The sequence below is a fragment of the Lichenostomus cassidix genome, chromosome W, assembly GCF_008360975.1.
Source record: "Lichenostomus cassidix isolate B80296 chromosome W, HeHo_3.0, whole genome shotgun sequence".
Taxonomy (NCBI): domain Eukaryota; kingdom Metazoa; phylum Chordata; class Aves; order Passeriformes; family Meliphagidae; genus Lichenostomus; species Lichenostomus cassidix.
This window is the reverse complement of record NC_139510.1, coordinates 7,389,609-7,407,320: the sequence shown is the minus strand read 5'-3', so window position 1 is coordinate 7,407,320 and position 17,712 is coordinate 7,389,609. Positions and strand designations below refer to the sequence as shown.

General features: G+C 44.9%; 1 long non-coding RNA gene and 1 pseudogene across 1 annotated transcript in view; both read right to left on the bottom strand.

Annotated features, from left to right (window-relative positions):
* The window catches only part of LOC146425414 (uncharacterized), a 442,571-nt gene that overhangs the window by 86,530 nt on the left and 338,329 nt on the right, over nt 1-17,712 (bottom strand). The window lies entirely within an intron of this gene.
* Nucleotides 155-7,478, bottom strand: LOC146425420 (uncharacterized; annotated as a pseudogene).

Sequence of the window (17,712 nt, the reverse complement as noted above, 5' to 3'; positions counted from 1 at the left end):
GGTTAGGCACTGGAATTGATTGCCCAGAGAAGTTGTGGATGCCTCATCCCTGGAAGTGTTGAAGGCCAAGTTGTATGGGCCCTCAGCAAGCTGGTCTAGTGGAGGGTGTCCCTGCCCATGGCAGGGGATAGAACTAGATGATCTTTAAAGTCCCTTACTGATGTTTCTCTCTGCGGGAGGTCCCCCCGGCGCGTATCTCCACCAAGTCTGGGCCGGGCGGCCCCCGGGGTGCGCTCCACATGGCGTGGGACTCCGGCCACAGAAATTCTAGCAGGAAACGCAGTAAGACAAAAGGACGTACTGGACCCCATCTCCCTCCTGCCAGGGAAGTTTATTTAGGGTCTTCAGGGGGGGTTGAAGGGAAGGGAAGAGGAAGAGGAAAGCAGGGGAAGGTCGGAGGGGCTGACAGCTCAGAGATGGAGACCCCGAACTCCTGCCGGCATTGGCTTATAAGGGAAGGGAGGGGGGAGGGATTGGCTCCCCTGGAGCCTATCCCGGGAGGTCTGAAGGGAAGACAGGCAAGGGGAACACACCCAATAGATTTCGGGTAAAGCAGGGTGCATATTTCAAAAACAGCCAATAACATACAGAGCAGGGGAACAAAGAAAAGCCACATGGAATCCTCAAAAACCACATTGCTACACCTTACAACCTTCACCATTCTGTGATTCCATGATTCTGATATGATTTTCCTTTGTATGTTTTATCCATGTAGTGAGTAACAGAGTGAACTTTGCCATCAAGCTTTCTTAAGTCACACTTTCACAAATTTATATTAAAACCTGATTTTGCTAATACCTTTACTGGTGATTCTTTAAGCAGCCTAACCACTCATTTATGACAGAACCTGATTTGACAGTGTCCTAAGCACTCTGCTTTAGTTGATCTTGTTTCGAGCAGGAGGTTTGTACTAGATGATCTCCAGAGTTCCCTTCCAATCTCAGCTATTCTGTGATTATATACTATTAAAACTCCAGGTGAATTTAGAATACAGAAGGTAGTTCCTCAGACTTGAATTTGGCTGTACAGGTCATTGGTATGGAACCTTTCTTGGTGGGTGGGAAACTTGTTTTTCTTGAATTTATTCTTCATTTTGTTTCACTAGTCCAGATATCTTTGATGGAATGCTTTGGGTACAGAGAGTGGTGCAAAAATGGGCAGTTTTTGCTCTGCCTTCTTCCTATTGCTGTCTACTGATTGACATAATTTAAATAAAAAATTTATTTTAAAAGTTAGAAACTTAAAAGGACTGAAACTCTGGAGTGACAATCTGTGAGTCTACAAACTTAGCTTTTATTCTCAGCTCCCAGAATAAAGTCCAAAATTATGTTAGGATGTTGACCCTTCCATAAGGGTGATCTAAAAGCCCTACACAGTTGGATTTTGTAATTAGGTGTAAGGAAAATTGTTGGAAAACGCAGTTTTCCAGGAAAACTTATGCTAACTGAATACATCTGAGCAGGGCCTCAGCATACTCAGGCCTCAGTAAAAATCTTAACAAGCTGTCATGAGAAACTAACACCTGGGAACCACAGCTGTCCTGATCTGTGAGAAGAATGTCATGGGAAAGAATAGGGAATCAGAAGTGTTATGAGAAAGAATAAGGGAGTCACCAGGAGGATCCCTGAATGTGTGAGAACAAACTGCAGATACGTGTGTAACTATAATTAGTAACATCTGTAACAGTATATAAGTTTCTCGTTTGGTGAAATAAAATGGAGCTTACTCTACATCTCATATTGAGACTGCCGTGAGTTCCCTCTCATCGTTATGTCAGAAAATCACTGGGAAATGCTTATGATGAAACTAGGAGAATGTACTAGGCACTCATTCCTGCTATTCCTTGGAGGCTGAAAATAACTGTTTGGTATTAGTCCTGGATGTAATTTGGATGTCATATATTATTACCTATTCCATATTGTGCCTAAGTCTTTCAGAGTCAATGACCAATACCACCATTCTTCAAATAAAATGAAAAAAATTAAGTTCAGTAACTATTAGCTTTGATTAGGTTTATTGTTTTTAAGGTCAGTCATGGAAAAATGCAGATAAAATAGGTAGGCTTATCACTAAGTAAAATTGTATAGTATGCATAGGGACTTATTTAAAATTGTCATGACTTCTAGTCAAAATGCCTGATCACACTTTATTGGTTTTCAGTGTTAGCGTTACTGTCTATTGTGTGTATATCACAGAATCAACTATGTTGGAAGAGACCTTTGAGATCATCAAGTCCAACCTATGACCTAACACTACATCCAATCTCTTTTTAAACATCTCCAGGGACGGTGACTCCAGAACCTCCCTGGGCAGCCCATTCCAATGCCCAATCACTCTTTCAAGTTTCTCTTCAAGGTGCATCTTCCTCACTCCTGCAGGTTCCTTCTACCTCTTCTTTTGATGGTAAGGAATTTTCTATTATCCTCTTCTACTTTCTTTTGCTCCTGTGATTATTCCCATTTCCCAGATCTCCTTTTGCACCAACTCATTTCTTCCAGGCCCTTACTTCATCACAATGCTTATTGCCCATCTGCCTTAACACCCCAGTGATCAAGACACTGCAGAATGATCTGCAGAAGTCACTGCTTCAAGCTGGCTCTACAATGTAAAGATCAGTACACTATACTACATCTCAGTGAAATAGTCCAGACTAATCAAGGGAACAAAATATCTATCCCATCCTAGAATTTGACATATTTAGCCCAGCAAAATAAAGCCTGAATTGATTTAGGAAAGAGACAAAATTCACAACCTATATAATTTTAAGTTGTAAAGCCGGTATGTTTATTGCAGCACCAGGCACGTGGGAGGTAGCCCTCCAAAGACACGCGTGCCGTCAGTCCCGTATAGCTCAGTATATATGTGGTTACAAATTCATAGAGTTTCCCAATACGCTTATACATATACATAACCTATCCCCGCTTCGTATTATATTGAGTTCAAAAGTCATTTTTATATCCTTGCGCCTGTGTAGTTCTGTTTTATGGAGGGGTCTTTGCAGAAGGTCTTTTTCACTGACCTTCTCTCCATCCAAAGGCCAGAACAACAAATTTGGTTTTTTTGCTAGCGTGGAAGTTCCAGAGTATCACAGTCCTTGTTTGACAAACACAATGAATGCTAAGTCAGTAGCTATATTGTGTGGTGAGCAGTTTCTGACAAGTTATCTCTTAACTTCTGATTCCCTTGTATCAGTCCCCCCTTTTCTGTAAAATTAGTAAATTCTTTTACTAGTACATAAATTCTTCTATCAAATTTTTGCGAAAGGTGACTCAATGCCATACCATGTGCATTTGACTGAGAAGTCAAAATTTGTACTCGTTGTAACATTCTCTAATTCTAGACACATAGCATAAAGGATAAAATAAAGCTGATACTAACTAATATTAAAAGAATAATGATAGGGTGACATATTTAGAATACCAGTTGCAGTAGGTGACCACCCAAAGAGCACACCCCACCAGTGATGACTTGCATCTGGTCTTGTTCTTTGTAAGATTCTGCTTATTTTTTCTGTGTCATGATGAATAGTAATTAAAGTTTTCTTTCCATTTTCTTGAACTTCTTTTAAAATTTCATTTAGGTCTTCATGTTTTACTAACTTTTACTAATGTAAGGTTCATTCCAATAGGTGTGGGCAACAATTTCTGGTACATAGTGTAATTAGATTTTATCAATTGGTAGGATACAACTGGGGCTAAATACAAAAAGTCACACCCAACAATCTTAACAAAATTAGATACAAAAATTAGAATGATTTTTAACATTTATGGTTATATTATCCTTATCTATTTCTACAAAAGCACAAACAGTCCTTAAGCACACACAACCTTGACCTATATACACAAGCACAGTTTTTTGATTAGCATTTGGATGGATTTCAAAGTGGCAGATGCCTTGCTCTGTATCAAGGCATATGTCCTGGGCATCAATTGCATTGCTTTCACAGATAAACTCCTGTTGTTCTCGTGTAATAAAGGATTCTAAATTCACAGTCTGCCACTTCTCCTCTACTATCTGGGCCCATACCCTATATTCAGAGGGATAGAGCACTGTTCTCTCATGGTTTAGTCCTAGTGCAATAATGGGATGGATAACGTGGACGGTGGCATTACATATAGTGAGCACAAAGGCTGTGGCCATGTTATCAATAGGGTCATAGGTGAAGTTTACTAGGGTCCACCAAGATTGAAGCTTCTTTTCTAGGTCAGTGGCATTGTCCCAAATAACTTTGCGAATTTCAATGGGGAAAGTGCCTTCACTACCTTCTATTATAATTAAGGCAGCTGCTGACTGCATCCATAGTTGGACTTGTATACAACTAAGGGCTAGGGATACATTGTCTTGGGCTATACCAAGTGCATTTATTATTAATTCATGGCCCTGCTCTTCAATTTTTTCCCATTTTGGTAATACTTTTGAAACTTGCCACTGTTCATTTCCTAATGCTAACAGAGAAGACTGTAGGGGCTGTCTTAATTTTACTAAGTCGCCAGTTATGGTGGCCAATTTATTCATTAATATTTCTGAGTCAATTCCATTTAGAACTCCCAATCTAGTCCCCAACACTCCAGTTAAATCTCTCTGTATTCTGCTCCTGAAGGGCACTTGTTTCTGCAGCTAGGTTGTCCAGCCCTTGAAGGATGTTTGTAGGAAAGGAGAACATGTTGGTTGAATTTCGGAAACATTGATTTGCATTAACAGTTCAACACATTTAAGAGACCACTCTGGGTTAAACAACAACTGTTGTTGACCCATGTTCCTTATTACATATGGGCCAGTTTCATAAATTTTGGGCTCAAGTTTAGGTGGTGTGGTTTGGATTTGGGCTTGAGTGCTGGCATAGGTTGTAACAGGTCCAGCTATAGCATTTATAGCATTAAATTTGAACGAGAGCCCATTCCTATCCTTGGCCCAAAGACAAACCACGTCAACAGCTTGTACTAATGTAAAGGTGTACCAACAGTCTGATTCTTTTGAACTGGTACAATCTTCTACATGCTTTTCAGTAGGGGTAGCTGAGACACTTATTTGGGTTGCTTTTTCATGGGTAGTTTCATTAATCATTCAACAACCAATTTTAATTACTTCTCCTACAGTCCGCTGAAGTTGCCACAATGTTTGTTTTTCCCATTCTTGTCTTGCATACACTTGATTTTCATGCATAACTACAGTTAATAGATTTAAACCTTTTATATCAGCATATTTCCCCATGGATCCTGTAAACCGCCTAAAAGCTTGGGACCAAGGCCACTCAGTATTGTCCTGGCTAGAAGTACTCCCCCATCCCTGCATTATAATTATGATCATGAGAAAAATAATTTTCCAGGTTGAACTTGCATGACTTTCCATGGGGAATTATGGGCTTTCTTCACTCGGGTATTGCCATGGGCGAGAGGAAGCAAGCGACAAGCTCAATATGAGTTATAAGCAAGCTCCATTTATTTCACTATATGCGTGGCTTATATATTGTTACAAGTGCTTATGCTTACTACTAAAAGTTACAATCTGCATTCTATGCATTCCATTCTCATACTTTCAGGGTTCCCCCCTCATTCTTGTTAATCGCAAGTTCCCCCCTGGTACATCTCCCGCGGCACTCTCCCAGAGCTCAAGGGCACTGCTGCGCCTCCCCGGTACCTTTCCCACGGCACATTCCCAGGGCTCAAGGGCACTGCCGCGGCCTGTATGGCCTACTTCAGCTAACAATGGCCTCGCTTGCACAAATCTTTTAAGGATTCATGACTGCGATCTTGAAGCCATTCTGTAACAGGGTATGATGAATCCAGGCGTTCTGCTCCTTGATTTTAATTGCGGTGAAAGTGGTAAGGAGTACCTGAAACGGTCCTTCCCACTGTGGCTCCAGAGCTTTTCTGCAAGAGACTTAACATATACATAATCCCCAGGTTGAATATCATGTACAGGCCCGTCTAAACCTTGGCTTCAGGTTCCGGCCACATATTTCTCAATCCTTTTGAGTTGCTTGCTTAAAGCCACCATATTGGTGGTCATTATTTCTTCTCCAATTTGGGTAGATATTGCTTTTTGTATTCTGTATGGTCTCTCATAGAGTATTTCAAAGGAGCTTAACTGTTCTTTAGTTCTGGGTTTGGTCCGAATTCGTAGCAATGCAAGTGGAAGAGATTGGGGCCAGGGTAAATTGGCTTCTTGCCCTAGCCTCACAATCTGTTGCTTGATCATATGGTTCATTTTTTCTACTTGGCCACTTGATTGAGGGTGGTATGGGGTGTGGAGTTTCCATTTTATGCCTAATTGGCAGCTTATTTGCTGCACCACCCTTGCAATAAAGTGGGGTCCTCTGTCTGAGGATATTGTGGCTGGAACTCCGAAGCGTGGTATTATTTCTTGTAACAATACTTTAGTTACTTCCCGGGCCTTAGCGGTTCTGGTGGGGAAGGCTTCTGGACACCCTGAAAAGGTATCTGTTAATACTAACAAATATCGATACCCCCCTTTTCTTGGAAGTTCCGTGAAATCAATTTGCCACTACTGCCAGGCCCGTGGCCCCTCCCAATTTGACCAAGTTTTAATTTGCGGGTAATTTTGGGTTTAGTTGGGAGGCAAAGATCACACTGCTGGGTTACCTGTTTGATGGTATCTTGTAATTTCCTGGCAACAATTTTATCATTTAAATATTTATATAGAGCATCTATTCCCCAGTGTGTTTTCTGATGTTCTTCCCTAATTAATGAACACAATAAATGAGAAGGGATTACTATCCTTCCCTTTGCTGTAATAGCCCATCCCTCTCGGTTGTATGTTCCTTTCTCACTTTTAGATAACTTTCTATCTTTTTTGTTATATTTTGGCTTACCTTCTAGGGAGACTTGTCCATCTGGGATCAAAGCTCCTTCTGCTGTTACCTCACCTTTTGCTGCTTCTTTTGCCTCTCTATCCGCCAGCTCGTTTCCTTCCTCCAATTCAGAGCTCACCTTTTGGTGTTCCTTGATGTGCATGATTGCTACCTTCTCAGGTAGCTGGACTGCTTCCAACAGCCGCAGTATTTCTTCTGCATGTTTGATGTTTTTCCCTTGTGAGTTCAACAATCCCCTTTCTTTCCAAATGGCTCCATGTGCATGTACAGCTCCAAATGCATATCTTGAGTCTGTATAGATGTTTATTTTCTTTCCTTCAGCTATTTCCAAGGCACGGGTTAGAGCAATTATCTCAGCTTTCTGTGCAGAGGTGTTTTTTGGCAAAGGTCCAGACTCTATTACCTCTTTGCAGGTGGTAACTGCATACCCAGCATGTCGCTTTCCACTGATGACGTAGCTGCTCCCATCAGTGAACCAGGTTTCTGCGTCATCCAAAGGGGTATCCTTCAGATCTGGACGACTGGAGTATGTGGCCTCAATGGTCTCCAGACAATTGTGGTGTACCGGTTCTTCATTCCCACTGAGAAAAGAAGCTGGGTTGACAATGTTAGTTACCACTATTTCTACATCGTCTTGTTCCACCATGATGGCTTGGTATTTCAGGAACCTCTGTGGGGAAAGCCAGTGGCCACCTTTCATTTCCAGCACTGCGGACACTGTGTGGGACACTAGCACAGTCATTTTTTGGCCTAAGGTAAATTTCCGTGCCTCTTGAATGTTCATCACGACTGCCGCAACAGCCCTGAGGCACCCCGGCCATCCTTTGGCTGCTGCATCTAGTTGCTTAGAGAAATAAGCAACTGCCCATCGATACGGACCCAGGTCCTGTGCCAATATTCCCAAGGCAATCCCCTGTTTCTCATGGGAAAACAGAAAGAATGGTTTACTCACGTCTGGAAGTCCTAGAGCTGGAGCTGACACGAGGGCATTCTTCAGCTGGTCGAAGGCCTGTATGGCCTCTTTTGTCCACTGAAGATCTCTCTGTTCTGTGTTTATGAGAGCATATAGGGGTTTCACAAGTAAACCATAACTATAAACCCAAAGTCAACACCATCCTGTCATTCCCAAGAATGTTCTGAGTTCTTTCACAGTTTGAGGTTTTGGGATCTGTCAGATGGCCTCCTTGCGGTCTCGTCCCAAAGTTCTCTGTCCTGCACTGATTTCATAGCCCAAATTGACTACCTTTTTCTTCATTACTTGGGCCTTTTTCTTGGAAACTTGATATCCCTGTAGTCCTAGAAAGTTTAGCAGACTTACTGTCCAGGCAAGACAGGCCTCTTCAGTCTTGGTAGCTATTAAGAGGTCATCCACATACTGCAAAAGTTTTCCTTCTGATGGCAGGGCTTCCCAGGATTCCAAGTCCTTAGCAAGTTGGTTTCCAAATATGGTAGGACTATTTTTGAACCCCTGAGGCAACACTGTCCAGGTGAGCTGAGTTTTATGTCCACTTTTAGGGCTTTCCCATTCATAGGCGAATATTCTTTGGCTGGCTTCGTGGAGAGGGAGGCAAAAGAAAGCATCTTTCAAATCTAGAACAGTAAACCAGGTTAACTCCGGTGTTAATTCAGTTAATAAGGTATATGGGTTTGTCACCACAGGGTAGAGGTCTTCTGCTATCTTATTTACAGCCCTTAAGTCCTGCACTACCGGGTATGACCCATCAGGTTTGCGAACAGGTAGTATAGGGGTGTTAAAATCAGACTGGCATTCTTTCAATAGTTCTAGCTGCAAAAAGTTTTCTATTACTGGGCTAATTCCTTCTCTGTCTTCTTTCTTTAAAGGATATTGTTAAACTCTAACTGGCTGTTTTCCCTCCTTGAGTTTGATTTTTATGGGAGGTGCATTCTTAGCCCTCCCAGGAACACCAGTGGCCCAAACCCCAGGAAATACTTGATTTGTTATTTCTTCACTAATTTCTTCTTCTGTCTCAGTGGTTTTCAATATTAAGCTTAATATTTCTATATATTGGTGATCATTCACCTCCAGAGTAATTTCTCCATTTTTAAACATAATAGTTGCTTGCAATTGTTCTAATAAGTCTCTACCCAAGAGTGCTTTTGGAGAGTTGGGCATGTATAGAAACTTATGAATTCCCCATTGTTTCCCAAATTTATACTTCAGGGGCTTACAGAAATATGCTTTTTCAGGTTGGCCAGTGGCACCTTTTACCATGACATAATCTTCCCCTATAGGCATCAAAGCTTTATTCAAGACTGAATAAGTTGCCCCCATATCTACCAGAAACTCTACTTCTTTCTCTTTTTCCCCTGGCTTTACTATAACCAGGGGATCTGCTAGGGTGGAATCCTCTGGTCCTCTTCAGTCTTCCTTAACATATACAATTTTTCTCTCCTCAGAGTTATCTCGTTTCTTATTGGGACATGTATTTTTCCTCTCTGGGCAATTATCTTTCCAATGTCTGAATTACTTGCAGTTTGCACACTGGTCCTTGTGCAGTCTGTTTTTTCCTTGCCTATGCCTCTCTTTCTGATTACTCCTTTCTTCACTCTCTTCCACTAATGTCACTAACTTTTTGACTCCCTCTTTATATTTTGCCTCTCGGTTACTGTACACTCTCCACGCCTCATCCAATAATACCTCTAAATTCCTGCTCTTGGTTGAATGCAGTTTCTGGAGTTTACGTCTAATGTCCCCCTGTGATTGGCCCAAAAAGAGAGACACTAATTGTTGTATCCCCACCTCTGACCCAGGGTCCAGTGTTGTGTTTTTGTGCATAGCATCTTTTAATCACTCCAGAAAGTCCGTTGGAGACTCGGAGGGGCCTTGCTTGACTGCATACAGTGCTGACAAGTTAATGGTTGTGTTGGTTTGAAAACAAACCAGCGGGAGATCACAAGTCCAGATTGAAATTAAAAATAAGTGAAATAATACAAGGAAAAGCACTGACAAAGTCAGATACAAACTGACACCTGGTTAGGGTGGTGGTAGCAGTCCAACTGAAGTAGTTCAGTTCAAGCGGTGATCCTGTGAAGGTCTGGTCTCCAGCTGAAGGTCCAGCGGTAGCTCTTGTCCTCTGGGAACCCAGTAGACAGGGCTAGCTCAAGCAGTTCCAAGGCCAGGTTATATCCAGGTGGGAACACCTGGCTCCTCCCTCCTGGGCAGAGCATATCACAATGGGATGAGATAAGTCCATGAGTCATGCGGTGGGTCTCCGATGGCCCATTGCCTGTCATCCGGGGTGGGTCGTTAGCAGGTGATAACAGCTAACGGCCCACAGCTGGTGGTAATAGAATACTTAAATACATCTATATTGCAACCTAGGACAATGGTTTTAGGAATTGCCTTTTCCGTGGCTTTCACTATCCACTCCTGATAAGCCTGTAGTTTAGCCATTTCGGCTGTTCTGTTTGGATCCCATTTTGGGTCCTGGAGTGGCAAATACTCTTTGTGATCGTCCTGTTGTGTTTTGTAATAATCCTCAGCCAAATTGTCTGCTTTTTTCAAAATTAATTGTTTTTCGGTTTCTGTTACAGCTTCCAATAACAACTGAATATCATTCCAATTGGGATTATGTTGTTTCATTATAAAACGTAAATATTTACTTACGATTGTTGGATCTGCTTGATAATCTTTTGCAATCTTTTTCCATGCTTTTATGTCAATGGTAGAAAAAGGTACTTTGATCAGCATTGTATTACCCTCTGGCCCTACTGCCTCTCGCAGAGGTGCTTGCAGCACTTGCCCTTGCTTCCCTCGTGTTCGAGCAGAGACCGGGCTTCTTGGAGGGGAAGGCCTGTCCTCTGAGTCTGCATCATCCTCTCTCTTCCTAGGAGGGGGCTTAAGAAAATCAGTTAATTCTTGTTCTTGTGTTGCTGCATGATGAACTTTGGTTTTGTACATCTTTGGTTTATGCTGCAAGCTGAACAGCATTGTTTGAGTCTATTTTTAGTAGCTTTATTTTCCCTTTCAAGGGCCAATACCAAGGGATCCTGAAGTGGCACAAGCCCACAGTCTCTCTGCCATTTGGGGTGTTTGCGGAGAGAGAAACACGTCTGCATAAGAAACTTCATCCCACTTTCCTTCTCTTCTCAAAAACAACATTAGTTGCAAAAGGGTGTTATAATCTAAAGTTCCAAAAAGTGGCCATTTTTCATCACAATCCAATTTATATAAAGGCCACCACTGGTTACAATATTTAATAAGGGTCTTCTTATTTTCTGTCCCCCCTCTCCTGGCTATTTCTTTCCAATGCGCTAAAATGCATCCAAGAGGGCTCTTTGTTAATGTTTCTTTACTCTGGCCACTTGCCATTCTGCTTAAAATCTTTATTTAAATGTTATATTACCCACTTTAGGTCACTTGTATAATGTATTAACCACTCCTTGGGTACGGGGGTATCTCTCGGTTAGTATTCTCCTCTGGTTTTCTTCTCCCTTAGTTTAATCATTATAGCTTAAACTATCATACACAGCATGCAATTACTTAACACACTGTCACAGCAAAGACGAATTACACAATAAACTTCTATGCACAACATTCAAAACAATACAAACTTTAAACATTCATACCTTACTTCCGGGATCCAGGTTATCCGGGGCGTCACTTCCGCCCCTGGTCTGTGCTTACTTCCAGGATCTGGTTATTAGAAGCCGAACACACACATGCACACACACCGGTTATAGGAGCTCCAGACATACGGTAATATTCTGCTTACCCTTTCTCTTGCCTCTTATACAGTCATTGGCAGGTCTATCTTGGCTTCCAAACCTGGAATGCAGCAGAACTCTCGGATTCGCCTCGATCCCCCTTGGCAGATCTTTGCAGAATCCTTTCCCTGCTAGCCCGTGGCCAGCTGCTTGCAAGCCTAAACAGGGACCCTCGCTGTGCAAGTGTGGCAACACAGATTCCGTTTCGAGCACACCTCCCCCGCCCGCCAAGCGGCGCGGCTCAATCCTGATATGGCGATGGACTCTCCCATGCCTCAGGACGAAATTTTACGAGCCTTTTTGGAGGACCCTGATGGTGACCCAGCGGCAGCTCAGATGCTGCAGGTCGCTCGGGGTTTGCTCGAGTGGGTTTCAGAGAATGTGATCCCGGAAGTCTGGGACGTGCTGATGAATTGTTCGTCTTGGCTCACTGTCGGCCGGTCTTTGGCCACAGAGATGATATTTGGAGACCAGACCACAAGCCGTTTCCATGGCATTTGGAGAGAAATTTGGGACGTGATGAAGGGACAGGAATTTTATAATGCAGAGATTAAGGCTTGCAATGGTCTGGAACCTCTGCTTTCGGTCGCTGGGGGACACACGAAAGACGTGCTGACTCAGACTGAGTCTGAAGTCCCTCAATTGGCAGCCGATGCAGCCATGAAGACTCAATATACTTCTCCAAATGACCCTCCCAAGCGCAGTTATGTCCACCCCACTGAACAGCTGGTGGAGATGCTGAAGAAAGAGGGGCCAAGACCCGGCTCTGAGGTGCCGGCAGCGGGAGAAGTCCCCCCTGCCCTGCCGCCTCACAATGGGCAGGTCCAGAAGCCCCCTACAAAATGGCGCCGACACGCCCGGAAGCCAGCACCAACAGCGGAGGCTGAGCGGGCAATCTCGGCAGTGGGGACTGGGGGGGCAGAGATGGGTGACGCAGCCGCGGCGCGGGCGGGACAACAACATACCTTAGTTGCATTCCAAATGCCTGCGGATCAGGGCACCCCGCTCCCCACGCGGCAGGCTGCTCCGGCTGCTGCGGCGATGGCCGCGGCTGCGGCCGCTGGTGCACGGGAGTCCGGCATTGTGCCGGGCCCAGGCAAGCGGGCCCCAACTCTGCTGCCGGCTGCAGTCAGCACGTGGCCCCAGCGCAGTTTCCGGGTCCAGCCAGCATTTTGGCCGGGCAGGGGCCAGAAGAGAAGCCTCTGGCAGGCGGTGCTTCCACTGTGGGGAATTTAATTGGCATTTCCGCGGGGGCCATGCTGGAACCCAGGGCGAACCTATGTGCCAAACCCAGAGGAGCCTCCTCCGTCTCGGCTTTTTAAGGATTTACTGGCTAAAGTGGCTAGAATCAGCTGAGATATGGTCGTAATCTGCCGAGATATGGCAGACTCCCATGCACGGGCTGGACTGGACTGGAAGTACCAGCCTTGGGACCCCGGAAAGGGTCCAGGCTTCCTGCCGACCCAGCAGCCAACGTGGCGGCAGCAGCGCGGGGGCATTTCAGGCATGGGCAAGTACTGCTTCCCCTGACGGGTTCTGTGGCGAATGCAGCCCTGGCACAGCGTGCTGGCACTGTGCCAGCAAGCTTGGCGAACGTGCCAAGGGAACGTGCTGGGAACAAATGGAAACGAGTCAAATCAAAGCAGAAGGAAAATTAGGAGAAGAAGGAAAATTCGGGGACCGAGACTCCTCAATGTAAGAGGTGTGGTAGGCCAGGTCACACTTTAGACTATTGCAGGTCACAGTACCATGCAGATGGTCGACCTCTGTCGGGAAACGTGAAGAGGGGTGCAAAAAGGGAGATTTGCCCCCCATCACGACAGTTCCCCCAGAACAGGGCGACGATACAGGACTATCCAGTCAATGTGGAGGAGGCACCCAAGGCTCAGCCCGAGTCAACGCCTACACCGCAGAAACAGTCATCCTAGAATCTGGTGATGCCCACAGGATTCCCTTGGATGTGCATGGACCCCTAGATCAGGGATTCAGTGCACTGCTTGTGGGAGGGCCTGAGGCCACCAGCCAAGGGATCCTTGTTCTTCCAGAAGTTATAGATGCTGATTTTACAGGCCAGAGTCACACTATGGTTTCCACATCAGACCCCCCATCACCATTCCTGAAAAGACTCACATTGCTCAATTGTTGCCTTTTGAGTCTTCTATTCCCAGGGTAGACCAGCAAGTTGGCAGAGGTGACAGCACTGAACTGCCGGGGCTTCCACAGGTCTACTGGGCTGCAACCATCTCTAATGAGTCACCACAGATGACATGTACCCTCATCATGCCAAAAGCACATCCGCATCAAATTCAAATCTGAGGTTTGATCGATACAGGTGCTGATGCAACAATCCTTTCCTCTGCTTCATGGCCTCCTTCGTGGCCTTTCTCCCCTGCGGGACTGAATACCGCGGGGCTGGGAGGAACCACACAGAGTCGATTGAGTAAGCGACCTGTGTTGGTGAAGGATCCAGAGGGACACACAGCCTCCATTCAGCCTTATGTCACTCCAGCTCCAATTAACCTCTGGGGATGGGACGTGTTGGCAGCTTGGGGGGGTGCAAATCATGACAAATTTTTAATAGGGATCACTGTGTGCAAGGGCGCACTGTATTCCACGCCATCTCTGTGATGGCTGACCCAAACACCAATATGGGAACCACAGTGGCCTCTGCCAAAGGAGAAATTAGTCACCCTTTGTCAGCTGGTTCAGGAGCAACTGAAACAGGGACACATTGAGCCTCTACCAGTCCCTGGAACACCCCGGTTTTCGTGATTAAGAAAAAATCGGGGAAATGGAGACTGTTGCAAGATCTCCGAAAAGTTAATGCAGTGATGGAAAGTATGGGGAGCATACAGCCTGGCATGCCTTCACCTACAATGATTCCCGCAGAGTGGGAAATCTTGACTGTTGATTTGAAGGATTGTTTTTTTACAATCCCTTTGCACCCCAATGACAGACCAAAATTTGCCTTTACTGTGCCTGCAATTAACAATGCGGAGCCTGTAAAGCGATTTCAATGAAAAGTATTGCCTCAGGGCATGAAGAATAGCCTGACTATCTGTCAATTGTATGTTGCGCAGGCCTTGTCCAGAATCTGTGAGCAGTTTCCCGAGGCACTCTGCTTCCATTATATGGATGATATCCTGGTGGCAGCATCCACCCAGGATGAGCTGCGGAAGTTACAGCCTCAACTGCTCGATGCCTTGCATTCCTATGGGTTGCAAGTGGCTCCGGAGAAAGTTCAACAACAGCCTCCTTGGAAATATTTGGGAGTCAAAATCTTGGATCGAACCATACAGCATCAAGAGGTGCAGTTCTCAGACTCTATTAAGACTCTGAATGATGCTCAAAAATTGCTGGGCATCATCAACTGGTTATGTCCGTATTTGGGACTAACCAATGCACAACTTCCCCTGCTTTTTAATATTTTAAAGGGGGACTCTGATCTAAACTCACCTAGGCAATTGACTCCTGAGGCGTGACGAGTGCTGAATGAAGTGCAGCAAGCTGTTTCTGCTCATCAGGTTTATCGAGTAGATCCCTCTACTGATATCACTGTTTTCATTACTGCTCCAGACCTCCATCCTACAGGTATCATTGGCCAGTGGAACAAATAATGGGATGACCCTTTGCATATCCTGGAATGGGTCTTTTTGCCCCATCAGCCAAAAAAGACAGCACCCATATTGCTCGAGTTGATAGCTTGTCTGATAATCAAATGTCGTTATCGGTGTTTACAATTGATGGCAGGAGATCCTGCAATGATTGTTGTTCTAGTATCACGGGAAAATTTTGAATGGAGCCTTGCTAATAGCGCTCCCTTGCAAAGTGCACTGCAAAGTTTCTCAGGGCAAATTGCTTATCATTTGCCCAGCCACAAATTGCTGCAGCTGGCAAATTCAGTCAATCTTATGTTGCGGCCAAAGAACAGTCGGGTGCCAGTTCATGGACCCACTGTCTTCATGGACGGTTCTGGGAAAACAGGAAAGGCCATTGTTACCTGGAAGGAAGGATCTGAGTGGCAAGTGCGGAAAAGCCACGAGTCAGGCTCTGCTCAGTTGGTTGAATTGAAGGCAGTTGCCATGGCTTTTCAGTGGTTCTCTCAGGTACCTTTGAATTTGGTCACCGATTCTGCTTATGTAGCAGACATAACCAAAATTTTGGATTGTTCACTTCTAAAAGAAGTCAATAATGCGGCTCTGTTTTCGCTATTGAAAACCCTGTGGAAGGCAATTCAGGCTCTAGTGCATCCGTATTATATTTTGCACATTCGAAGCCACACCAATTTACCAGGCTTTTTAACAGAAGGCAATGCCAGGGCTGACATGCTAGCCAACCCTGCATGGGTGGCACCTCAGCCTGACAAAATTGTACAAGCCAAGGCATCGCACAATTTCTTTCATCAGAGTGCACATACCCTGCAGAAGCAGTTTCAATTGATGCCAACTGAAGCTCGTGACATTGTCAGTGCTTGTGCTGACTGCCACAGACTCGCTGCACCTCTGCCACCAGGGGTGAACCACCAGAGACCTAAAGGCCTTGCAGCTCTGGCAGACGGATGTGACACACATCCCTGAGTTTGGCCGAGTCAAGTATGTGCATGTGTCTATTGACACTTTCTCCTCAGCTATGTGGGCAACTGCTCATACTGGAGAAAAATGTCGTGATGCCATTACCCACTGGAAATTAGCCTTCTCAGTCCTGGGGGTGCCAGCCACTGTGAAAACCGACAATGGTCCTGCCTACGCCTCACAGAAGATGCGGCAGTTCTTAAACCTATGGGGTGTAGACCACACATTCAGTATTCCGCATTCTCCTACTGGCCAAGCCATTGTTGAAAGCGCTCATGGTACTCTGAAGTGTGTCTTGGAATGGCAAAGAGGGGGAATGCATGGGGAAACATCACAGAGTTGATTGGAAAAATCTTTGTATACAATCAATCACGTTACAGTGCTACCGAATTCGGATAATCCTGTGATTTTGAACCATTTTCTCTCATTGCAGTCATCAGGCGAGTTGCGCTTGCCCCGGGCGAAGGTATGGGTACGGAACCTACTTACTGCCACCTGGGAAGGCCCACATGAGCTTATTGCTTGGGGTCGTGGGTATGCTTGCGTTTCCACGGATACTGGGGTAGGATGGCTGCCTGCAAAATGCGTTCGCCCTGACCTGCGGCTCCAGAGACAGAACCAGCAACCTCAAAATAACAACCAGAATGCAGAACACCAACCAAGTGATCCTTCTAATGATGACCAAGACACCGACCATCAGGAAGCCGGTCCTTCCACAAGCAGAGGCTGATATTTACTTTATGGAGTCAGAAAGCAAGGACTTTGAATGCATGTTTTAATTGAATTATAGATTTGTATGTAGAATTAGGTTTTATAGATGCTCTATCCAGGGTATTGCTGAGAGTCTCTCTGTTCACCTTAAATCAGCATCTGGTTTGGGCGCTGTTCGGTGGCTGGCCACCACCCAACAGACCCCTTCTCAAGTTTAGCTACGCTCTGTTTGGTAATTGGCCACTACCAATCAGATCCTTCATGCTGATCCACAGAGGTACAAAAGCAATGCCTTCTGTTCTTAAATAAAAAGGGGGAGCTGTAGCAACACAGATTCTTTCCCATGGGAATTTTCTCTTCTTCGTCCTGTGTTTTTATAAATAAAGTTTTGATGTTATTGAAACTGTCTCTGGAAGATAGGCGGTTCAAGCCTGGCCAATTAGCCTAGGGGGAGGTTTTGAACTGGCCCAATCCAGACGACCTGTGAAAGTCTATATAAATTCTTGAAATTAAATAATAAATTCAGAATTGTGTCCATTTGAGATTCAGTCTGGCTTCTTCACTCCGCTAGCGATTCAACAGCAACATGCATGTAGATGTCTCTAGTGCCTTACCAGCCCTCCCTGGCTATGCGTACGCCTTGTAGACTTATTGATTGATAAACATACCGTTTTTCGTGCTGCCAGTAGATACTTCTCTGCTGTGGCAGTGGTCGAGCAAGAAGCGGAGGTTTTCCAGGGAAAAGAGCCCAGGGGCGCACCAAAGAGTTCTGCACTAGACAGAGGTTCTCCAGCTGGCTCGCCAAATGATTTAGGAAAGAGACAAAATTCACAACCTATATAATTTTAAGTTGTAAAGCCGGTATGTTTA